The 26247-nt window shown below is 34.3% G+C and overlaps 1 protein-coding gene across 1 annotated transcript in view; it reads right to left on the bottom strand.

Moving 5' to 3' along the window:
- The window catches only part of LOC119612450 (transmembrane protein 177), a gene marked incomplete at its 3' end in the record, with an annotated part of 58519 nt that overhangs the window by 1154 nt on the left and 31118 nt on the right, over nt 1-26247 (bottom strand). The window lies entirely within an intron of this gene.

Raw genomic sequence — 26247 nt, 5'->3', positions numbered from 1 at the left:
TGATTGGTATACTTTAAGGGTATAGGACTAATATTATTGTGCGTTACAAACTTCAGCATAAACCCACTAAAAAGTAAAAAAAGAAAAAGTTCCAAATCAAGGCATTGCGAGTTTAATTCCATATTTATCTGTTTAATATTAAAAAAGATTCAGATAGTACCAGTTGAAGAATAAAAAAGTGCCAAAAAGTTTACTCTTATAAATTCCATCAGGATCCTATATAAATGATTTTAAGTTTCTAAGTTCAATAAATCATAAACTCCAAAAAGTACCAGAAATTTCCCTTTTATAAATTGTCACTCAATCAGTATGCTGCGTGTTTAATTTCGCGTTTCTAGGTTCAATATTATAAAATATTCAAAAAGCACCCATTGAAGAGCAAAATGTACTGTAGCATGGCTAAGGAAGTATTAAAAGCAGGGACTGTAACCATTTTGAGTTTTATTAAAAACCATTACTTTATAATGGTTATTTTCTAAGCTTTTTTTGTTCGGAGAATAACAGCTATTTTGACAGCTTTTTCACTCAGAAAATAAAACGTATTTTTATTTTTTGCTCAGAAAATAATAGTTATTATGTGATTTTTATATTTTGTTCACAAAATAACAGTTATTTTCAGATAAAATAAAAATAAATTATTTTCAGATAAAATAAAAAATAGAAAATAATAATTATTTGTTGAGTTTTATTTCTTTGCTTATAAAATATTTTTTTTTTTTTTTTTTTGAAATTTGATAATATAAAGATGTATTTAGTGCAAGATATATGATTCCTTATGGTACTTTTTCATTAAACAACTGTTAAAGTTTGAAATTTATATAATATTTATGAAATTTATATTTTATGTTACTATTTAAAATATCATGAACCGGTCGGTATATCGTTTGAAAGAGCTTTGAAATACCTTTTCATTGATATATAATATGACCCTATTTATTAACCCATTAAGTCCCAATCACACAAAAGGTATTTTTTATATTGATTTTTTTAATAAAATTTTTTTGATAAATTACGATATACATATGTTCCGGATCGGTTCATGAATATGGAAGATATTGATAATATATTTAAAAACTTAAAAGTTCTATAACTTCAAAACTAAAAATTTGCTGACCAAAGGACCTATATAGCAAATTATTGAATTAAAAGGTCTCCAAAATGTTCAGATGAATATTTAAGTTCTTCCTCCAAAATGTGAAGAATTTAGTTCCATTAGTTTCCCAGATAAACGGATTTTTGTATTTAATTAATTCCTGTATGCCTGGAATAGGTTATAGGCTTTTTATTTTGAAATTCCAAGTGGGCGAGGAGCCACGCACATATTATGAAAATATTAAATCCGTATATTTGAGATAATATAACAGTTAGAGCCCTCAAGTTTTGTCAGAGCCACTTTAGTGTCAATATGATAATTTAGGACAAAAAGTAGGCGACTATATATATAAATATATAATTTAAATACAAAAATTCGTTTATCTTGCAAACTACATATTAACATTTAGAAACATTTAGAATTTTAAAATTTTGCACGACTATCTTTAACATCCATTTAAAAATTTTGGGTAATAAATTGGCGGACCCATGATGGGAGCGGCACCTCCCATATTAATTAAATACAAAAATCCGTTTATCTGGGAAACTAATGGAACAAAATTCTTCAAATTTTGGACGAAGAACTTAAATATTCATCTGAAGGTCTCCAAGATACCTTTTAATTCTATGATTTGCTATATATGTCCTTTTGTCAGCAAATTTTTAGTTTTGAAGTTATAGATCTTTTAAGTTTTTAAATATATTATCAATATCTTCCATATTCATGAACCGATCCGGAAAATATGTATATCGTAATTTATCAAAAAAATGTTATCAAAAAAATCAATATAAAAAATACCTTAATAAATAGGGTCCTAATATATATCGAAAGCTCTTTCAAACGATATACCGACCGGTTCATGAATAGGGATAATATTGATATTTTAAATAATAACATAAAAGGTCTATAACTTCAAAACTAAAAATTTGCTGTCTAAAGGGCATATATGTATAACAAATCATAGAATTAAAAGGTCTATAAGTAGTAAATATTTTTTCAAAATTGGAGAGTTATACATAATGTAAATATAAACCGAAATTTCAAAAGTACTTTCTGAAGAAGAAAGTAGCTCTACATGCTTAATTTCTTGCGTATAGGTTTAATATTATAGAAAATTCCAAAAGTACCTTTTGAAGAACGAAAAAGTACTTGGTATATGTGCAATTTCATATTTTTATGTTAAATATACCTAACTTTCAAAAAGTACCAACTGTAGAATGAAAAAGTTCCATAAAGTTTACTCATATAGAAATGAATTTACTTAGGACCCTATATATTGAATTTCATATTTTTATATTAAATATTATATACATTTCAAAATTTACCAGTTATTTAATGAAAAAGTATCATAAGGAATCATATATCTTGCACTAAATATCTTAGTTTTCTCTTATATTATCAAAATTCCAAAAATTATTTTTATTTTATAAGCAAAAAAAAATAAATAAATAAAACCCAACAAATTATTATTTTCTAAATGAAAAATAAACAAAATATAAAAATCATATAATAACTATTATTTTCTGACGGAAAAAATTCAACTCTCACAATAACTGTTATTCTCTGAACAAAAAATAACACTCAGAAAACAATCATTATTTGTTAAGTTTTTTAATAAAATTTTTTTATCTAGAAAATTTATCAATAATAATTATTTGCAATCCCTGATTAAAAGTTATATTTTTATTTATTTTTTTTTATTGTGCGTATCATACGCTCTCTTAGTGCCTGTATCGAATTTATCGCTCAAGGCAAAACAGGTACTTTTAAGAATCGTAAATTTTAGATATTTAGTCATAAAAGAAATATAACTAAGTAACAACTGAATTGAAAAAATACTATGCACTTCATCTGCACGGTCAGTAGGCGTTAACCGTCATTTGACATTTTTTAAGAGTAAAACCACAACAAACAAATAAATGTAAACTAAAATATATAATATTACTAAAATGTTTTTTAAAGAAATGGAAAACTATAATAGGTAAAAGAAAATATTTTCTTAATAATAATAAGATTTTTTAAGGTCAATTAAAATGGATAGGAAGTATATTAGTGACAGAGGTAGAAAATAAATGGAATGGCATCACCAAACATTTGAATATCATTGTTGAGTATGAGCACTTTTAGCTGAGGGGACATACCGCAGCGTTCTCAATTCTCCTTTAAATGCCCTTCGTAAAATAATGAACGTTTAAATGGAGACTCAAAAGGCGTGCGACAGTTTTTTGTTAGTGTTGCCATATTTGTGGTTCTTAAACAATGTTTCTACTATTTTGTTTAACAATAAATATGTGTGTATTTAAAATATTTGTTAATTAAATATTGTGTTAAATATGTTTAACAAATATACTTTAATAATTTATAAAAATTTGGCGAAATAACGCCCAATTGATTATTAAAATATGAGTTTAACTGAGAAATATTGTTATTATATCTTATCTATATATATAAAAATGAATGTGTGTTTGTTTGTATGTTTGAACGTTTTAGACTACTAAACAGCAGAACCGATTTTCTTCAAATCTTCACAGCGTATTCCTGCATGTCTGGAATAGGTAAATGGGCTACTTTTTATTTTGAAATTCCAAGTGGGCGGGGAGCCATGCCCATATTAAGAAAATATTAAGTCCGTATATTTGAGATAATATAACAGTTAGTGTCCTCAAATTTTGTCGGAGCCACTTTAGTGTCAATATGATTATTTAGGACAAAAAGTAGGCTGACTAGTATTAGGGGGCGTGGCAGAAACTTGAAGCCCTCATATGAATTAAATAGAAAAATTCGTATATCTGAGAAAATATTAGAGCTAGAATCTTAAAATTTTACTTGAAGAATTTTGACATCCATCTGAACATTAAGAGTATAAAGGGCGGACTTTCAATGGGGAACTTTTCACCTCCCATATGAATTAAATATAAAATTTCGTTTATCTGGGAAGCTAATAGAAATTGATTCTTAAAATTATTGTAATATTCATCTGAACATTTTGGGGATAAAGTGCGAGCTTTCATCTGGGGAGCTTGAAGCTCCCACTGAGAAACTATTAGAGCTAGAATCTTCAAATTTTACATGAAGAACTTTGACATTCATGGGAACATTTAGAGAATAACGGGCGGACTTTCAATGAGTGGCTTGGCACCACATATATGAATTAATTACAAAATTTCGTGTATCTTGGAAACTCTTATATTCTTAAAATTTTTCATAGATAGATAGAAATTGGCGATAGATAAAAACAGGCGAACTTGCTATAATTTGCTTGACATCTCTCATATGTAACATATTATAAATCTGGAAAACTATTGTAGTTAGAATCTTCAAAATCGTTAAGTGGGTTTTTTATTTATACATATTGCTTTTAGGGTAGCAAAGCACACTGGGTATAGCTAGTATATAAAAATAACTAAAATTTAACAAGCATATGTTTAAAATGTTTATTATTTTTGGATTAAATGAAATGTAAATAAAATTAAAAATATTTCAAGTGACAACACTGATTTATGCATCAGAGTGATCGCACACGATCTTAAATTTTTTTATCTACCATACCAGAGACTGCAGGGTCTGGGTATTTTTCTACTCACTTCGGCATATATGGGTTCTAAAATTTATGTTTTTTTTTTGAATTAGCTACTGAGTAAAAGGCAGTATAAAACTCACTTTTTCGATGTTTTGATGAATATGTGAAATATTTTTTTAATATTTGGCTATCATATTAGTGGTGAAAAGTTGAAACCACATATGTAAGATATTTTTTTAACATTAAATAAAAGTGTAAAGTGACATAGTGCTAAATCATTATCCTGCATTAAAAAACTTGTTAGTTGTGTTATAATAACCATTCACCATCGATAAAAAGTCTTGTGACTTAACCATTTATGGTTATAGTAAAAAAATGTAATAAATCAGTAGAAAATATAGCGAAAATTTATCGACATTTTAATGTTTCATTAGTTATGGGCAAGTAGATGAAGAATATACTGACTTAAACCACAGGTAGATTGATATTGGCCGTCATACGCAGAAAAAATTAATTTTAAAAAATTTTCAATTAAACGATTAATCAAAAATTTTAAAAGGGTTCAATTCATTTTGTATTTGATTCATAAAAATGTATAATCAAATACGTATTTAACAACAACAAAAATAGAAAAAATAAAAATTTTGTGTACGAAATCAATTATAAGTAGTAATTGAATATACAATTTTTGTTATAGGTTGAACTTCAAAAAATAAAATAATTGAAAACGAGGTTTTGGTAATTGAAATCGTTTTTCAGTTTTTTCTGTGTATAAGGTTGATACTGTTAGAAAATATTATTTATGATTCAAATAACTAAAGAAACGACTGAAATTTAATGTATTAATAAGATCTAACGTTGTATCTTGGTCGTTGGCAATAATATAGAATATCCTTTTTATACCTTACACCACAATGGGGAGGATATTAATGTTATTAAAGAGAAAGTCTAGGAAACTTTATATAGAAAATACGTATTGTAAAGAATTTCTGCTCCACTCGTTAAAACCTAGTAACAATTTCATAAAATCGTATTATTGGTTTTCCAAATGTATAACAAATGGAGGAGTAATGGAGAATTTTCAACTTTTATTGACAAGAAAAACTGCATAAACGGACATACCCAAAGGAAAGAAAAGTTTAAAGATTCCACAGCAGTTTGGTACGGTCTCTACGTAACCCGTAAAATACAGTAGTTTCACTATTATCTAAACAACTGGTGACTAAAATAATTAGTCACCTAACTGATTTTGTGACAAGTGGTAATCCGAAAGTAGTAGATTGATAGTTTCAGAATGCCACCTCTAACTTTTCGGTCTAAAAACGCCTAAAAATTTATAACTGACATTGTTTCAACATAAGATAAATGTGGTAATCGTCATCAGTATAAAATTGCAATTTACTGAGTAGTTGATATTTAAGAGATTTTTCTTAAAAGACAACTGTATTGTAACACATTTCACAAAATCTTCCAATGCTGTCACAAAATCGTTAATTTACTGAGCAGTTGATTTTAGGACATTTTTCTAAAAAGTCAACTGTATAGTGAAATATTAAAATATGAAATATCTAAAATGTCAACCGAAACAGTCTTACAATCAGTTACCCATTTAACAAAAAATTCAAGGATTTCACAAAATCTCTATAAAAAGTAAAAATATCCTGCAAATTTCTAAAAAGTCAACTGAATAGTAAATATTTCACAAAATCCTTAATTTACTGAGCAGTTGATTTTAGGACATTTTTCTAAAAAGTCAACTGTATAGTGAAATATTAAAAAAAAAAATATTGCAATTTACTGAGTAGTTGATATTTAAGAGATTTTTCTTAAAAGTCAACTTTATTGTGACACATTTCACAAAATCTTCCAATGCTGTCAACGATTTTTGCTAGAAAGTCAACTGTGAAATATTTCACAAAATATTGTAATTTACTGAGCATTTGATTTTTAGGACATTTTTCTAATTTTGTCAACGATTTTGTCTAGAAAGTCACCCAAATAGTGAAATATTTCACAAAATCTTGCAATTTACTGAACAGTTGTTTTTCTAGAAACATTCTTACATTCAGTTATAAATTTAAAAACATGCAATGATTTCACAAAATCTATATAAAAAGTAGAAATATCTAGCAAATTTCTAAAAATCAAATGAATAGTGAAATATTTCACAAAAGTATAAATATCATGAAATTTACTGAGCAATTGTTTTTCTAGAAATGCAAATGTTTTACAAAATCTCTATAAAAAGTAGAAATATGTTGCAAATTTCTAAAAAGTCAACTAAATTGTGAAATATTTCACAAAATATCTATAAAAAGTAGTAATATCTTGCAAATTTCTAAAAAGTCAACTGAATAGTGGAATATTTCACAAACTGATTAGTAAAAATTCACAAAACTTGTAAACAAAAAATTCAATGATTTCGCAAAATATCTATAAAAAGCAGAAATATCTTGCAAATGTGTAAAATGTCAATTGAATGAAATGTCTATAGCAAATTTCTAAAAAGTCAACTGAATAGTAAAATATTTTACAAACTGATTAGTAAAAATTCACAAAACTTGCAATTTAGTGAGCAGTTGATTTTTAGGACATTTTTCCAAAAACTGTATTGTGACATATTTCACAAAATCTTCCAATGTTGTCAACGATTTTTGCTAGAAGTCAACTGAATAGTATAATACTTCACAAAATATTGTAATTTACTGAGCAGTTGATATTTAGGACATTTTTGTATTTTGCAATGTACTATTTTTTCAAAAAAAGTAGAAATATCTTGAAAATATCTAAAATGTCAACCCAATATTGTAAAAGTTCATAAAATCTTGCAAATAGTGAAATATTTCACAAAACTTGCACAAATAGCAGTAGAAATATCTTGCAATTTACTGAACAATTGATTTTCTAGAAACAGTTGATTTTCTAGAAATGCAAGGATTTTACAAAATCTCTATAAAAAGTAGAAATATATTGCAAATTTCTAAAAAGTCAAGTGAATAGTGAAATATTTCCCAAAAGTAGAAATATATTGTAAATTTCTAAAATGTCAACTAATTGGTGAAATTTATAAAAAGTAGAAATATTTTGCAATTTTCTAAAAAGTCAACTGAATAGTGAAATATTTCACATAATCTTGTAATTTACTGAATAGCTGATTTTTAGAACATGTTTTTAATTTCGTCAATGATTTTTTCTAGAAAGTCAATTTTCTAGAAACATTCTTACATTCAGTTACAAATTGAAAAAAATGAAAAGATTTCACAAAATCTATATAAAAAGTAGAAATATCTTACAAATTCTAAAAAATCAACTGAATATTAAAAAAATTTCACAAAATCTTGTAATTTACTGAGCAATTGATTTTCAGGACATTTTTCTAAAAAGTCAACTGTATAGAAATATTTTACAAAATCTTCTATTGTTATCAACGATTTTTGCTAGAAAGTCAACTGTGAAATATTTCACAAAATCTTGTAATATACTGAGCATTTGATTTTTAGGACATTTTTCTAATTTTGTCAACGATTTTGTCTAGAAAGTCACCCAAATAGTGAAATATTTCACAAAATCTAGCAATTTATTGAACAGTTGATTTTCTAGAAACATTGTCACATTCAGTTATAAATTTAAAAACATGCAATTTCACAAAATTTATATAAAAAGTAGAAATATCTAGCAAATTTCTAAAAATTCAACTGTATAGTGAAATATTTCACAAAAGTAGAAATATCTTGCAAATTTCTAAAAAGTCAACTGAATAGTAAAATATTTCACAAACTTGATATAAAATTCACAAAACTTGTAAACAAAAAATTCAAAGATTTCGCAAAATATCTATAAAAAGTAGAAATATCTTGCAGATGTGTAAAAAGGCATCAATATGGTTGAAAAAATGTTAGTTATGTTGTATTAACCTTTCAGCATCTAAATATTTTATATAGTTACATATTCTAATTCCCTATAATGTTTTTATTAGGATTTTTTAATAAAAAATAAATTCATATCTCATACGTTTTAGAACCCACATATGCCGAAGTGGGTATTTTTATACCCAATCCACAAAATCGTACTTGTAACTTTGGAAAGTGGACCGAATCACTTAGTTATTTTTTGTATTAGTAGAGGACATCCAAGATTACTAGACACTAGGTGGGCATTCGGAACTTCCTCTCCCCCTATTTTCTATACCCATTTATTTTTGAAATTTGTGATTTTGTAAAATTGCTCAATTTTGGCAAATTAGTTCCCCACCAAGGAATCGCCTAATATTACCGAAAAAATTATTTTCAATATTTCGATGCTTACTTTATCTATCCCAGAAAGAAGATTTTTGCTATCGATCACCTCGAATTTTCTAGAATTTTTCAAAAATAGCTCTATTTTTGGGTATTTTTCTACCCATTCGGCGAGAATGGGTTAATTATGTTGCTGACGCATTATCGCGTATTAATGACATAAAGAAATAAACAATGAAAATATCAATGTATACAAAATAAACACATGATCAATAATAAGTAAGAATAAACAAAGGGCATTTAGAAAACGAAAAGCTCAATATATTATGAATTCTGACGTCAGAAAATATTTCAAGTTAAAGATTGTCCCACAAAAATTTTATATTAAACGTGGTAGTCCGATTTGAATGAAATTTTTCATGTGAAGAGAGGATGTGTTGTCGATTCTTGGACCTCATGGGTCTACCGGGGGAGGTCCCTAAAATAAGACACCTCGGGTATGTACAATTCTTAAAACGATCCTATTTCTTCTATTGTGGTCCGATTTCAAAAAAATATATATATGAAATCTGCTCGATTACTATAAAAAACCATTCGCATTTGAAAATTAAATTTTTAACTTTTTGCCTACCATTGTGGAGTTTGCTAACTTTGGTTCCAAATATTTCTCGATTATCCCCAGTTTTTTTGTTCAATTAACAACAAATGTGTTTATTAAATAAAAAAAGGATTATATAAAAATCGGGACTGAGTCAAATAAAAATTGCGATTTTTGCAATTTTTTTTTTTTTTGGGAAAAGTTTAAAGTTGTCTTTTTTTCTATACCACTGTGCAACGGGAAATTTTACTTAGGACAATTTTCCCGTTGACAAAAGCGATTGGTATAAATGACTCAAGAATTTCACTTATTGTTTTATTACTACACCTACTATTTTTGGTAAGCTTCCTAATAGATTTGAACAATTTAATGTGGACTTTAATAGGACCTTTATATAATTCTAGCTTACCCAGGGTGCTTTGCTACACTAAAAACCATATTCCCAGATATACGACTTTCATTATTTAATTTGTTCTAGTTCACATAGATGTCAAGTTTTTCGTGCAAAATTTGATGATTCTATCTCTAATAGTTTCCCAGATATATCCACTTCCGAAAATCACTTAAACGCATATGTTTCATTGATAAATAAAGCTATCGGTATAAATTTCAACTTGAATATGTTTTGTGTACATATAAATAATAAACCAATTTTGCCCCGGATCGGTCCATTATTGGTCATAGCTCCCATATAAGGACCTCGTCCGAAAATCATTTAAACTCACATAGGGTAGAAGGGGGACCATACGCCACTTTTTTTTTTTTTTGAGGCGGCCTCAAATTAAAACAACAATACATATTCTTTATTCTTTTCTTCTCGGGGGAGTTTTCCAGATTTTTCCTACCGAGCGCGTCCCCGGGTGGCGGATAGGGGGTGGTGATGGACCATCTGTCCTCTCCCAGCTTTAATTTCACTTAAGCTGAGGGAGGGCAGATTGTCCACCACCTGGGAATATTATATTCCCCGCGGACCAAAAAACTGGAAAAAAAAAACAAATATGGAAAATAAAAATAAAAAGATAAAAGTTACGGTGCAGGGCCTAAATAACCCAGTACCGGCGGCAAGTGTTGATCTACTCGCGAGTCACGTGTCGTCGTCATCCTGCAATCGTGAGCAGAATACTACTACGGAGGTGGGTACCTTGGCCTCCGTGGCGGACAATGCGTCAAGTGTACAGCATGCCGCTGGCAAAAATATAGGGGTGAAAGAGAAGGATGTACTCGGAGAGAGCTCTAAGCTACCTCAGCCTTTAAATATAGGCGAGGGTTCCGACTCTGAATCCTCAGATGATAATAATAATAATACCATTATAGCAAATCCCAAAAAGGATGAAGTAGAGCAAATGGTGAAAGAGGTGAGTGATAGCATAGCTAAACTACCTATTACTAAGAAAAGACTTTCTGGAGCACAGAGGAGGAAGTTGAAAAAGATGCTTCAGGAAATCATAGTTAGTCAATCCCACGACACTCCAAAGGAAAAATCGGACTCTCTCACAAGATCTGAGGCAAAAAGGATCAGGTCTCCCGAGGAGTTGACAACTGAGAATAAACCTAAGAAGAAAAAGAGCTCCCCGTCTTCTAATACACAGTCGAAGCCAAGCCATACTTCACTCAAAGGAATCTCAAGTGAGAATCCTGCGAGTAAGGGTGACAACGCTAAGCCAGATATTCCGAAGACGAACACGTCGGCGAAATCAACCTCGAAGGTAAGGGAATCTCAAAAGAAGCCCCGAAAAACGAGGAAGGAGAAGCTAGACGGAGGAAAAGGAAAAGAGCCGCCATCTTACGCCAAAGTTGCCAGAAGTAGACACCGGGACGATCTCTGCTATGCAGTTTACGATGCCGGTAATCCGACAGGCAAAATTCCAATAGACCAACAGAGTAAAATAGAAGACCTGGTCAACAATAAGATAGTGGACCATGCAATCGCTTCAAAGGGCAAACAACCAATAGAGAGCGAGAGCTGCGAGTTCAGCATGGGCGTGATGTTGATGAGGTTGGCATCTCACCAATGTGTTAGCACCCTAAAGAACTTGGTGGAAAGTATCCCTCCTCCCTGGGACGGCGCTAGGCTGGGACTGGCAAAGAAGAGCGAGCTTCCGGTGCTCCTAAAGTCCACTGTCTACATAAAAGGATGGGGCAGTAAACTGGCTAATGAACGTATACTGGAAATTCTTGGAGGTCAAAATGCTGAGCTGGCCGTGGAAAAATGGGATGTCTTTTACAGGAAAGAAGAACCTGAGGGAACTTTATTTGTAATAGGTATCGACCAGAAATCCATGGCTAGTCTTGCCAAGAATAAAGGTAGGGCTTACTTCGCCTCTAAATCTGTCATATTCAAAATTGGGAAGGTGCCGATTGGAAGGGCTGTTACAACAAGCCTCGAAAAGGACACTAAAAAACCTAAGACCACAGCATCAGTATCCACTACTGATAACGTTGAGGAGTCAAATCCTAAAATCGAGGAATTTACCATTAACTCGCCAGAAGAAAGTGTAGTTGCCCTTTCCAAAATTGGGAAGGCGCCGATTGAAAGGGCTGTCAAAACCGGCCCCGACAAGGACACTAAAACACCTAAGACAGTACCCAAAGCATCATTAGCAAGTACTAGCAATGTTGAGGAGTCAAATCCTAAAAGCGAGGAGGAAATCACTCACCCGCCAGAAGACAGAACAGCAATGCTCTCCAGAATTGGGAATGTGTCTATTAAAAACACTGCTATTCCTATGCCTGATAAGGACACCGCAGTGCCATCAACAGTACTCACTGCATTAATAGCCACTTCAGGCTATCCGGAGGAGTCAAATCCAAAGAGCGAGGAGGTGACCACCAACTCGCTGGAAGACAGTTTAATGGATGACCATGATTGAGGTTATCCAAATAAACCTCCATCGGAGCGAGACAGCTACCAACGCTCTGATGGCTAAAATCAACACAGGTAAAATACATATAGCTTTAATCCAGGAACCTTGGACGATTCGCAACAAGGTTTCTGGATTAAATCACGTAAATTTCCAACTTTTCTACGCTGATACAGGATCTCGCCCGAGAACATGTATCTTCTGTCACAAGAACTTATGTTTTCTCCTCTCAACAGGATTATCAACATCGGATGCAACGGTGCTGAAGCATGGTCGTGGCAACATATTCCTTGCATCTGTTTACCTGCCTTTCGATTCTCCGACACTACCACCAACGTCGGATCTGATGAAACTGGTTGAAGAGGCACAAAGAAAAAATAAGTAAATTGTAATAGGTTGTGATGCCAACTCGCACCATGTAGCTTGGGGTAGTACAAACACCAATCGCAGGGGACAAGCCCTCATGGATTTCTTTAATACTAAAGACTTGATAACATTGAACTTAGGTAATAAAGCTACCTTCGTCAATAGAATCAGAGAAGAAGTATTAGATATAACTATATGTTCAGAAGAGCTTATAAACGAAATTCAGGATTGGAGAGTTTCGGACGAGCACTCCTTTTCTGATCATCGGTATATAAGATTCAAAATACTAAGGCCACCACCAAAGCCGATAAAGTTTCGGAATAAGTCTAAAACTAATTGGACAATGTTCGGCACCGTACTAAAGAACCGTTTAGGTCAGGACACGTTTCAATGTCGAAATAAAGAGGATATAGATGCCAAAGTGGAAACGTTCACAAGTGCCCTGGTTGAATCGTTCGAGGACAGCTGCCCTCTGCGAGAGCGGAGATCTGCCCAGGAAAAACCCTGGGTAACTGGGGAGATCCGGAACCTTGGGAAGACTCTTCGCAAACTATTTAACCGGACACGGCGTAAAAAGACCGCAGTATACTGGGATGAGTATCGTAATAAACTTGGTGAATATAAGAAAATCGTACGAAAAGCCAAACGAGACTCCTGGAAACTTTTCTGTGAACAGGTAGATAGCGTAAATGACGCATCGAAGATAAAAAAAATTCCTATCCAAAACTCATGTCCAACCGGAATCTCTGATCGATGACACGGGCAGGAGGCTTGAGGATATGGAGGAGACAATGAAACTCCTAATGGATTCTCATTTCCCACCCGGTATATCGAATAACATAGATGAACCGATATTGGAGGAAGGGGAGGGTAACACGGAAATAGTTATTACAACTGACATGGTTAAAGGGGCAATCAAGAGCTTTGCTCCCTATAAAGCTGCAGGGCCGGATGGAATTTTCCCGGCACTTTTGCAGATGGAGGCGGGACTGGTTTCCGTACATCTGTCACAGATATTCACTGCATGCTTAAAATTGGCATATACCCCAGTTAAATGGCAGGATGCAAGGGTAATATTTATACCCAAACCAGGAAAACCTAGCTATGCGACACCTAAGTCCTATCGACCGATAAGTCTTACGTCCTTCCTACTTAAAACCTTGGAACGGATAGTCGATAGCATGGTTAAAAGCAGCATACCATACAATGACCTTAAATATAAGCAGCATGCTTATGTAAAGGGACGATCGGTGGAAACCGCTTTAAATGAAGTTGTCCACTACATAGGTGAATCTTTCGATAGCAAACTGTATACACTGGCAGTATGCATTGACATCGAAGGCGCTTTCAATAACGTGCACACTGATACCCTTATCCAATCCCTAGACCAGTTTTATGTTGACCGGGTGCTCCGTAACTGGATCAAATACATGCTAAGTAACAGATGGATAAGCTGCGAGATGTACGATATAACTATCAGGAAAAAGGTATTTCGCGGTATACCACAGGGTGGCATTTTGTCACCTTTACTCTGGGTCACCACGATTAATAGCCTCCTAAGGAGCCTAACCGAGAAAGGACTTAGACCTGTCTGCTATGCAGACGATGTCGTAATACTTTTAAAGGGAAAGGATCCAAATTACTTGTGTAGAAGAGCTGAGGAGGCTCTGAATACGGCCTTAAGCTGGGCTCAACCGAGAGGCCTCAATGTTAACCCGGCGAAGACGGAAATCTGTCTTTTCACAAGAAAGACAAAAATTTCTACATATACTGAACCTTGCTTCTTGGGCAAGAAGATACCGGTGACAGACAAAGTTAAGTACTTAGGTGTAATACTTGACCGGAAATTAAAATGGAGACACCACATAGAGGATAGGATCAACAAGGCACATCGGTGTAGGAGAACCATAGGCATGAAATGGGGTCTTAGTCCTACTATGACAAATTGGCTTTATAAAAGTGTAATTAGACCAATTCTAGCTTATGCTTCAATATTCTGGTGGACTGCTTTGGACAAAAAGTGTAATATCAAACTACTACAGGGAGTTCAGCGTACATGCTGCTTGGGTATAAGTGGTGCCATGTGTACTACTTCAACCAAGGCTCTGGAAACGTTGCTAGATATTCCACCCATTGAAACATATATAAGATATGAGGCGGCGCTTACAGCCGAACGGCTCTTTACTTTAGGCGAACTGGCCAAAAACGGTTATAGGACACGTCATCAATGTATACTGGACACATTGGAAGGTTATACACATTCATCGGACGTGCCTGATCGCATACCAGACACTGAATATGTCGGAAACTTTGAAACGCTAATCCCAGATAGAATGTCTTGGTCAAGCGGAACATTAGAGCAAATACCAGTAGGAATCCGTTGCTACACGGATGGCTCTAAATTAGGGGACAAAGTGGGTCTGGGGTTCTATATTGAAGACCCAGAAACAGAAATATACCACCGTTTACCTAATCATAACACAAGCTTCCAGGCAGAAGTACAAGCAATAACGGAATGTGTAAATTGGATTAGAATAAATATGGCGCCCACAGGGCTTAATATATTTACCGACAGCCAGAAGGCAATTTGTGCGATATCAGGTGATAGAATTAAATCTAAGACCGTATTGGATTGTAAGAAAGCTTTAACTGAATACTCTCCCAGAGGTAAAGTTCACATCATATGGGTACCAGGCCACTCGGGAGTAATCGGCAACGAAAGGGCGAATGTAATAGCCTTAAAGCGAAGGGAGCTCGATGTAGTTAACCTGACAAACGCAAAACCATTCGACGCAACAAAAGCTGAATTAAAAATATGGATGAGAGAATCCCATAAGGCCTCTTGGAATAATGAAACGGTGGGTAGAACCACAAAGATTCTATGGGGTGACCCTGATGAGAGCAAGACGAGAAATCTTCTCAAAATGAGCAAGTCTGAGGTTAGTATGATGGTACGTATTCTCAGTGGACACACAGGATTACGAGCACATCTATACAAAATTGGACGTGCGAATTCAGACGAATGTAGAGCATGTGGAGAGGACAGTGAAACTCTGGAGCACTTTCTTTGCCATTGTCAGGCATTCGTCGAAGTTAGATCCAAGTATCTTGGAAGTGATGTTATTCCGGAAATAACATTCTTAACCAACACCGATTGGAAGATTCTTAGGAATTACGTCCAGGAAACTGAGTTTCTGAACATGGAAAAATAATACATTCAGTGAACAATTTTTTTTTTTTTTTTTCTTGAATTGGAGCGCACAACAGGCCCGATAGTGGCCTAGGTGTATTTCTTCGGATTTGATGTAGTATACATCCTCCTATCAACCTAACCTAACCTAACCTATTCTTTTCTTGGTTCGGATACTTAGATATGTTGGCTTTAGTTTTATCCCTTTCAATCTTTCCTAAGTCATCCTAATGTACATATTTTTTTAACTTTTCTGAACTGACCAAAAACGGCGATACCGCCCCATCCATGGGGTAAATACGCCAAGAGGATGGGGCAGATTTGTCATTAGTAAAATCAACCAAAAAATTTAAAAAATAAAAACTTATTTCGCTGTTTTATATTTTAATTCATTTAACAAAGTATAATAAACCAGATATTTATTGTTTATTTCACATAACTTAACAAAAAAAAATAAAACAAATTATTATTGATTTTTTCTATATTTTAACCAAATTTTGTTCTACATCACAAGCATTACATATATTTGGCGCATGTGCCCCACGGGCAGTTCTGGGGTTTAGTTTCAATTTTTTTCGGGCTTCAAATTATATTATCGAAAATATTATTATGTCTTATTGTTCACTATTATTGACGTTCTAATACTGACCAATATATTTTTTCTATCACAAAAACTAAAAAAGTTAGCACAAAAAGTTCACACAGTGAAATATTTTCACAGCCCTTTGAAAAACAATTAATCATGTCTGCCTCCCATCATATGTAAAGTCAATCTTTCAAACTTTCAGGGATGATAGAAAATCGATAAACGAAAATAAAATTTGATAATGCGATAAAATCGATTACTTGGTTTTCAAGTTATTCGCTTTGGCAGATGTGCCTCTATGGCGAATGATCCCCCTTCTACCCTATTTTATTGTCAAATAAAGCTATCTTCATAAAATTCGACACAAATATGTTTTGTGTACATACATATGAATCACTCTACGAAATTTTTCTGGAGAGGCCCGAAATTGGTCATAGCTTCTATATAAAGTCCACTTCCGAAAATCACTTGAACGCACATATTTTATCAATTAATAAATCTATTGGAGTAATATTCGACTTGATTTTTTTTATTATTATTTTTTCATTATACGAAATTTGTTCTTGATCGGTCCATAATTGGTCACAAATCCCATATAAGGATCATTTCCGAAAATTACTTATACTCATCGGGATAAAATGCGACATAAATGTGTATTTTGTATATATAAATCGTTATACGGAATTTTACTTCTGAAAATCACTTAATACCAATTAACTCATTATTAAATTATTATATCCAGATAAAATTCGAGATAGTTAAATGGGTTTTAATAAAAAGTAGCTTGCTGGTGGAGGGTATTTAAGATTCGGCACAGCCGAATATAGCACTCAAACTTGTTATAGTCTACAATAGGCGTATGGTACCTCCCATGTTCAGATGAATGGGAAAATTCTTTGTGCTAAATTTTAGGATTCTAGATTCAAATATTCAGATGTCAGAGTTGTTAGCGCAAACTTTAAGCTCCATTAGTTATCAATTATAAGTAGTAATTGAATATACAATTTTTGTTATAGGTTGAACTTCAAAAAATAAAATAATTGAAAACGAGGTTTTGGTAATTGAAATCGTTTTTCAGTTTTTTCTGTGTATAAGGTTGATACTGTTAGAAAATATTATTTATGATTCAAATAACTAAAGAAACGACTGAAATTTAATGTATTAATAAGATCTAACGTTGTATCTTGGTCGTTGACAATAATATAGAATATCCTTTTTATACCTTACACCACAATGGGGAGGATATTAATGTTATTATAGAGAAAGTCTAGGAAACTTTATATAGAAAATACGTATTGTAAAGAATTTCTGCTCCACTCGTTAAAACCTTAGTAACAATTTCATAAAATTGTATTATTGGTTTTCCAAATGTATAACAAATGGAGGAGTAATGGAGAATTTTCAACTTTTATTGACAAGAAAAACTGCATAAACGGACATACCCAAAGGAAAGAAAAGTTTAAAGATTCCACAGCAGTTTGGTACGGTCTCTACGTAACCCGTAAAATACAGTAGTTTCACTATTATCTAAACAACTGGTGACTAAAATAATTAGTCACCTAACTGATTTTGTGACAAGTGGTAATCCGAAAGTAGTAGATTGATAGTTTCAGAATGCCACCTCTAACTTTTGGGTCTAAAAACGCCTAAAAATTTATAACTGACATTGTTTCAACATAAGATAAATGTGGTAATCGTCATCAGTATAAAATTGCAATTTACTGAGTAGTTGATATTTAAGAGATTTTTCTTAAAAGACAACTGTATTGTGACACATTTCACAAAATCTTCAGAGTTGTTAGCGCAAACTTTAAGCTCCATTAGTTTCCCAAATAAACGATTTTTTGTATTTAATTCATATGGGAGGTACCACGCCCCCTGTTGCTAGTCCGCAAATTTTTTGTCCTAAGTATTCATTTTCATACTAAATTGGCTTCGAAAAATTAGAGGACTCTAGTTGTTATATTTTCTCAGATATACTAATTTAAGGTTTTCTTTATGTGGGAGGGGCCACGCCCCTCCACCAACATCTGTGGTGATAGACGGTATATATAACTTTGTCATTCCGTGTGTAACACCAAGAAATATTCATCTGAGACCCAACAAAGTATATATATTCTGGGTCCTTATCAAATTCTGAGTCGATTTAGCTATGTCCGTCTGTTTGTTTAAAACACGCTCACGATAAAAAGAAGCAATAGAATTTAACCAAATTCACCCAATATGTTCCTCATTTTCCTAAGTTGTTTGGTATTGAAAATGGTCAAAATCGGTTCACACCGGGAAAAGTTATGAATCAAAATTTAAAATAACCTCGAAAAAAAAAAGCATTTTTTACACATTCTGATGTAATTTTCTCGAAAACTATGCAAGATAATTCCATGAAAATCACCATACATTCGTTTCTACACACTTCCGTCACAATGCCGATATCTTTAAAAAATTTTACAAGTTAAAATCTTATGTCAATAGAATTCATTCAGAGAAAAACTTTCATAGCTCCCATACAAGGTCTCTTTCAGAAAAACACTTAAATGCACATAACTCCATAAAATATTTGGCATAAATACTATTTTTGTACACATAAATGTTATTTCAAAAATTTTTCACGATCGGTCCATCCTTGGTCATAGCTCCCATACAAGGTTCCCTCCCGATAATCACTTAAACGCACATAACTCATTACCAAACATTGATATCCATACATTTAGCAAAATTATTGCTCTTATATACATAAATTACACTATAAAATTGTTTTACGATCCCCTCCAGAAAATCACTTAAATGCACAATATTAATTACAAAATAATGATATAGATACAGAATTTTGAAATTATGTCTTTATATACATACATAATTGATCATAGCTCCCATACAAGGTCCTCTTACGAAAATCTCTTAAACGCACATTACTCATTACCAAATAAAGCTATTGATACAAAATTTGGCACAAATATTAGTTTTGTATACAAAATTCTATTTCAAGATTTTTTCACGATTGGTTCATAACATGGGTGCGGTCGGTCCCATACAAGGTTCCCTTCAGAAAATCACTTAAACACACATTACTTATTACTAAATTACGATATAGATACAAATTTGACTGAAATATAGCTTTTATGTAGAGAAATTTTGCTTAAAGAATTTTTTACGATCGGTCTATAATTGGTCATATCTCCCATACTAGATCCTACCCCTAAAAGTAATTTAACCGTATTTAACTAGTTGCATTATCAATTTGTGTAGAACAAAATTATATATATGTATTTTGAAAATCCTTAAATCTTTCACACACATGCATGCATACATACAAATTACTAAATATCGCTAAAGTATAAAAATATAAAAGAAAATGGCGTTTGTAATGTTTAAATCTTGAGAAAACTTATTTCTACAAATATTTGATCAATTAGCACATTCGGCTCAGCCGAATATAGCACTCTAACTTGTTTAATTTTTCGAACACAAATTATATTTAAAAGCATGTAAGAGTGTTATATTCGACTATGCCTAATCTTATATACCCACCATCAAACCGTATGCCGTAAATGGAATGCTCCTATATAAACATTGATATTTGAAATAGGGCTTAAGTCAATTATGGACACATCCCTTTCGTATTTACAAAATATTAATTATTAAAAACAAAATATTTTTGTCCAACTTTAGGGTCAATTATAAAATTTGAGACTTTGGCTTCTAAGAAACTTACTTCTGTATATCGAATTTCATAGCTATGCTCTCATTTTTAAGCCAGTAAGCCTTAAAGTCATTTTCTGAATGTGGAAGGTATGATCAGTTATGGACCGATTCTTATATAATTCGGTAGAGAGATTTGAGCTCGTAAGAAACTTACTTTTGAGTAAGTTATGAACCGATGCTCATAAAATTCGGTGGAAAGTTTTTTGCTCGTAAGAAACTTAGTTATATCGAGTCTCAGCCCTGGACTCGTATTTTTAAGCCAGTAATGGGCGTTAAAGTAATTTCTGGAGGGGAGGGGAAAACCCATTTTATAGTGCATGTTATAAGCGCATATTTTTCATTTTTTAGTGCATGAAAATCCTTGCCTTGATGATAAGATATTGTTAGATTATACAATTAAAATAGGAGATTTAGTTTTAGTTAAAAATGAAGTAAGTCACAATAGGGTTATTCACGGTTTGCTGGTTATCGTGTTATACAGTAAAAAAATGACCCAGTTTGCCCAACCCTTACCCTTGGCATAGAAATTTTTTTTGTTTTCAGGGGGTAATTCTCGCTGTCGTGATCGATATAAAGTCTGAATAGAAATTAATTTCGATTCTCTCATAATATGTTTCATTATAAACTAAATTAAAATATTTAATATTCCAGGTGATATGTAAATACAACATGAATGTTTGTTTAGTTATTAAAATTTATTTATTTGACAGATATTGGCTGTATTGATTGGACCTATTTTGGATTATAGGCATCTTTTATTGGTGGGTTACAAACATTTAATTTAGCAGCGATTTGTTTCCGTATTTTCTGAATTTGGATAAATAAGGGGTTTTTCAAATGGACGTTTCATGAGAGTATCGCGAGAAATTCAAATATTGGATCATATTTATACCCTACACCACTATAGTGGGTAGGGTGTTATGCGTTTGTGCAGATATGTATAACACCCAAACATATTGGTCCAACATCTTCCTTAAAGTATACCAATCGGCTCGCAATTTTCAAGATAATTTGATGAAATTTGGTACATACTATTTTTTGACCCAAGGACAATGTCTATTGAAAAGTGTTAAAATTGGTCCATTATTTCGCATAGCCCTCATACAATCGTACCACCCGAATACGGCTTTAGAGCTCGTAATTATGTTAAATGTTATTGTATCTCTACAAAAATCGGCAAAACTTAGTTTATACAAGTTTTAATGATACTGCAGATTTTCGTAATGATCAGGAATCATTTGACCCTAGCCCCCATACAAAGTCCCCTTCAGAAAATTCTGCATAAATAACTTTAATATAGACCTAAATCACTCTATCAAAATTTATTAGGATAGGCCCATATTTACCCTTGCCCCCTTATAAGCTCTCTTTCAGAAAATGACTTTTTTAAACCAATAAACAACTTAAATGGTTTATTATTTAAAATAATTAACATTTTTTACATACAACAAACTGGTGTAGGGTATGACATGATCTGCCATGCCATATACTTTCTTACTTGTTTTGTTTAAAAATATTTTTACCCCCTTATTCACAAACAAAATTTTTTATTTTATATAAGGTTTATAAAACAAAATTTCAATACAAAATCTAATTTATAAACCGTTTATAAAATAAAAATTTTGTTTGTGAATAAGGGGGTTAGTATTTAAATAAATAACAATTATTTTACCACATAGAAATCAATATTTCAAAACTTAAATTGGAATAAGCTTTATTAAATGTAAATTCTATATTCATGGAACCCTTTGTCCTGTTTTAGTCCTTTAAACTTGGATCTCAAATATATAATGACTATATTTATCTCTTAAACTTCCAAGGATTGTCTGCAATAAAATTATAACCGCCAAAACCCGCCCAAATAGAGTTATTTCCCTTTTGAAGTATTTGGCATTAACCCCTTGCGATTTGCCATTAAACTGCCAAGGATTTATTTTGGCATAATTAATTTTTGACCTAAAAGTATTTCATTTATTATTTTTTCCCAGATTTAATAAAATTCATGTCCTTTCCCATTAATTTTTTTCACAAAAACTTTACTTCGAAAGCAAATTTTGCTTTCGAGAAAAAAACTCGAAAGGTTTCATTTGAACGATTGCTCGATATCGAATGACATCATAAGAAATTTCGCTACGTTTTATTCTTTATCGAATAAGAGAATCCAAAAAGTAAAAAAACTCGTACGATCGAATATAAATTCGTACGTACACAAATGAGAGAATTACCCCCAGACATCCCGCCCAAAAGCGCTTTTTACATAACAGGTCAATCATCCTTAATTTTATTGCAATCAATTTGGGTTTTACTATTTAAAAGCTTAAAATATAAAGTTTATAAGTGGGTACTCCTATTTTTATAATCAGCTCTCATGTCCTTGGAAACGGCACGGTCTATACGTGACCAGTAGGCATCGAGCCTGTTGCTCCATCCCGATCGTAGTTGTACCAGAACTACTCTTGTTTTTCGCGGTAGGTTTTCTTCCGTGACCGCGTTACAGTCCTTAGGGCGGCATTTTGGCAGCTTTGAATGTTTCTCCACTGGGTATCACTGAGCGATGGTGACGACACTGGAGCAGCATAATTAACTGATCGACCAATCCTTTTTATAGTGCTGTCGGCTAGCGCTTTGAGGACCTTGTTTCTACTTCGCAATTCGTGCGTGATTGCAGTGGCGAGAGCTGAGGAAGTAAAAAGGCTATCAAATGTGACCCCAAGATTTTTGGGTGGTGCACGGTCCGAATTTGGACTCCATCGACCACAATGCCTAGGGTTAGGTTTACTTTCTTCGTCCAGGTGTTAAAAAGTGTTGTTGACGACTTCGCTGGAGATAATTGCAGATTACGAGCAGTGAAGAACTGATGTATTTCATGGAGATAACAATTCTCCATAACGCATAACGTTGTGGCCGTGATTGTACAGTCGTCCGCATATGAAATCACGTCCACTCCTTGTGAAGGTGCGGGGAACTTAGAGAGGTAGAAGTTAAACAAAAGTGGCGATAGTACTTCACCTTGAGGTACGCCTTGTTTAACTCTACGGGGTTTCGAGCGTCTGTCTCTAAGCTCTACGAAAGACTGACGGCCACTTAGATAATTCACGATCCATCTCTTCGTGTTGGTGGGCATGGTGGATTGCAGGATATCCTCGAAGAGTGTGGCGTGACTGACAGTGTTGAAGGCCTTCGACAGGTCAAGAGACACTAGGACCGTCCTTTCACACGGCCTCTGCTAATTTAAATCTTGTGAGATCTGAGTGGCAATGGCGGCTAATGCTGTGGTGGTACTGTGCATTTTGCGGAAACCATGCTGCTGTAACAGCATGCTGTTAGGTGGCTGGACATCTGGGGAGGAGAAGCGCCTCGAGAGTCTTCGCGACTGGAGATAGGAGGGATATCGGCCTGCATGATTGTCCCTCCGTCGCGTCTTTCCTAGGTTTTCAAATGGGAATGACTCTACCCTTTTTTCAGGCTTCGGGTATTACGAGGTGTTTTAGCATCAGCATGGATATTCGTCAGGAACAATCGCCTTAGATGGTTTGGCTTTGTTGATGACGTCTGCTACTTCAGCTGGGGTGAAGGGCTGTGGTATGTCCGTGACTGGAAGGTTATGAAGTTTGCGAACAACACTTCGTTTCGCCTTGTCTCTCTGGGTGCTCAATGAATTGCCGGCAAAATGCGCGCGAGCAGCCTTCAGGGTCGGAAATGGGGATGTCTGCAAACTTAATCGCGACCCTGTCATCCTTCTTCGTTGGGTTGGAGAGAGATCGAATTGTAGACCACAACATACTAACACCCGAACTTAAGTTGCAGTTCTTCAAGTGATCTAGCCATCTTTTCCGCTTGTCCTCATTTACCAACCTGCTGATTTCAAGGTTCAGCTATGCAAGGTAGGATCACCTGGATTGGCATTTCGGATGTCATCTCTTTCATCTGCAAGCCTGGCTGCTTCTGTTGGGAAGTGCGGCCGCACTACAGATATTCGACCAGCAGGTATAAAGCGAGCAGCTGCTTAGATGACGGTTTCACGGAACTCCCTCTCTGCATGGTGGACGTTGGAGAGAAAATTTAGATCACAGAAGATGTGTTCGGTGAATTCTATGAAGCCGTGCCAGTATGCTTTCGTTAAGAGACGATAAAATCGTTAGATCGATCCAGACAAACGATTATGGGTAAGTGGTCTGATCCCAGAGAAACTACGGCTCGCCATGTTGCGTGGTTGATTTGACCAGCACTTGCTATGGTGATGTCGGGCGAGCTAGCGCAGGTACCCATAATCCGTGTGGGGGCATCATCATTCAGGGTGCAGAAGGTGGACTCATCAATCTGTTCCGCCATCAGCGCACCTCTCTGGTCTTCCCCTAAACAAGAGTGCCAGAGCTGATGGTGGGCGTTGAAGTTTCCGTCTAACAGAGCCCTGATGTCGGGACGATAGCCTGCTGGACAGCTGGATACTGGCGGAATATGGACATTATAGAGCTCTATGTCGTTTTCTCCCGATCCAACTGCAATTTCTTGAACTTCAAGATATTGATCGTTGGAGTTGGAATCGAGAGAAATAGCTCTATACTGTACGGTGTTATGAATGATGAAAGCAATGCCCCACCGTTACTTCTGGTGCGGTCTTTTCGGAGAATGTTGTATCCGATACAACTTTGCAGACTGGAATTGTTCCTCAGTTTCGTCTTCTGGACGGCAGCGACCACGATGTTGTTGTGCTGCTGCATGTATCGGGTTATCTCGGAAATTTTATTTTGGAGGCCATTGCAGTTGAACTGCAATATGAATATCATCCCAGGTCTCCAGAGTGCAATCAAAGGTGTTAGCGTCGACGGTAGTTGTTGTTGTAGCAGCGACACCTGAAATTACACGTATATATAGTTAAAAATTATTCCCTACTCTTCTTCTTCTTCGCTCTGGATATCCAAATCAGTTAGATCTAAACCCAGTAGACGTGCAGCATCTAACGGCTGGGTCCAAAGGGATTCAGGTTCCAACTGAGTTGGATTTGCCTTGCAGTTGAAAAGGTGTTGAACATTGTGTGGACCTGTGCCACACGCAGGGCAGAGATCTTGAATGGTGTCGTTTATTCTCGACCAGTATGAGTTTAAACGGGTACACCATCCCGATCTAAGCTGTGCCAATATCACTCTAGTATTTTGGGGTGATTTACCGTCGGAATCTTTTCGCCAGCGACTGTCACGTCCAGTTCTAGCCCAACTTCCTTAGTCCAAGTGGTAAAGAGAGTTGCTGAGGATTTGGCGATATTTTTAAATTCTTCGAATGGAAGAAGCTGGAAAGATCACATAGGTAACTGTTTATCCAACCGCAAAGGTCATCAATACCATTGCCCGTAGCCAATGCCCCCCGGGCATGTTATCCTTGATGATAGATCCCATCTTGGTGTATTGCATTCCGGGGGTAGATAGGTGCTACCAATACCTCTAGTCGGCCGGGACTATAAATTGGTGTTTACAGTTTACCGCCTGGCTTAGTTCTTGCATAAACTGGAAAGATGTCTAACCAGAGAACCACATAATCTGGTACTACGGGTGGCCAGTTGCCCGCAGGGCTATGTCCTGTCTGGTCAGTTGGTTGAGGTTCCTTCGGGATCCACGTAGTGGCTGTGGTTAAAACCCAAATTCGCGGGAAGAGTGAGTTGCGGTTAAAAGACTGATGTAAGGTAAAGTCAATATTTCGGGATAAGTTCGGTGCTGTTGTCAAAACAACAGACACCCCACAGAGGAGTGGCTGTGGGACTAAGCGTTGGAAATGGTTTGGTGTCAATTGTATATGATACGGGATGAATGTAGAGGTATGCGGGCCTCGCCCTCCCGTATATCTAAATGAGTGTGTCGTATGTTTTTCTCTTATGAATGTGTCGGATAAATGAGAAGTGTGCTGGGTTGAATGATGATGGTTGAAAGGTATCATATACAAGTGATACCATTGAATTTTCCTTCCTTGTCCAGATATGTTCAGAGTTTACTCTGTTCATATCAGAATTACCACAGCGTGTCTCTGTGAGTAAGAACAAAGTCTCGGCCTATTTGATGGATTCGTACTTCGGTCGCCGTCCGGGGGTGTTGGGAGTTTAGACAC

The sequence above is a fragment of the Lucilia sericata genome, unplaced genomic scaffold, assembly GCF_015586225.1.
Source record: "Lucilia sericata isolate MDLA Ls3-8-SP2 unplaced genomic scaffold, ASM1558622v1 Contig001692F_arrow, whole genome shotgun sequence".
Lineage (NCBI taxonomy): Eukaryota > Metazoa > Arthropoda > Insecta > Diptera > Calliphoridae > Lucilia > Lucilia sericata.
This window is presented reverse-complemented; position numbering and strand designations above follow the sequence as displayed.